Source organism: Hyaena hyaena, unplaced genomic scaffold (assembly GCF_003009895.1).
Source record: "Hyaena hyaena isolate Hyena2069 unplaced genomic scaffold, ASM300989v1 scaffold_102, whole genome shotgun sequence".
In the NCBI taxonomy this organism is placed as follows: Eukaryota; Metazoa; Chordata; class Mammalia; order Carnivora; family Hyaenidae; genus Hyaena; species Hyaena hyaena.
Window position 1 is genome coordinate 3,576,710 of NW_024080734.1, and position 391 is coordinate 3,577,100.

Here is a 391-nt window from a genome sequence, read left to right on the forward strand (position 1 = left end):
TGAAATTGCTAGTAAACGTTCAGTCTGTGCCTGCCCTTCGTGTGTCTGTTGCGACATACCTGCTGTTTTATCCTGTCCCCCCCGCATCAGGCCACCCCCCAGCCCCCCAGTGCGGTCTCCTTTCCATGTTGCAGGATGGAGGCTGCTGGGGAGGAGGGACAGGAGCCCAGGGCCTCAGCGGTGCCGGAAGTTAGATCCTGGCCTCCGGTGCCATGGTGACGGTTACCATAGAAACGCACAGGCTGCACTCAGCAGGACTGCCAGGATGTGAGCCGGTTTTCATAGACTGGAGCCAACGGAGAGGGGGATCTCAGTAGTGGTGAGAGACACCCCCCCACGCCCCAAGGTGAGGGCCAAGTCTCGTCTTGGGGCTACCCCACTTGTGTCTCCG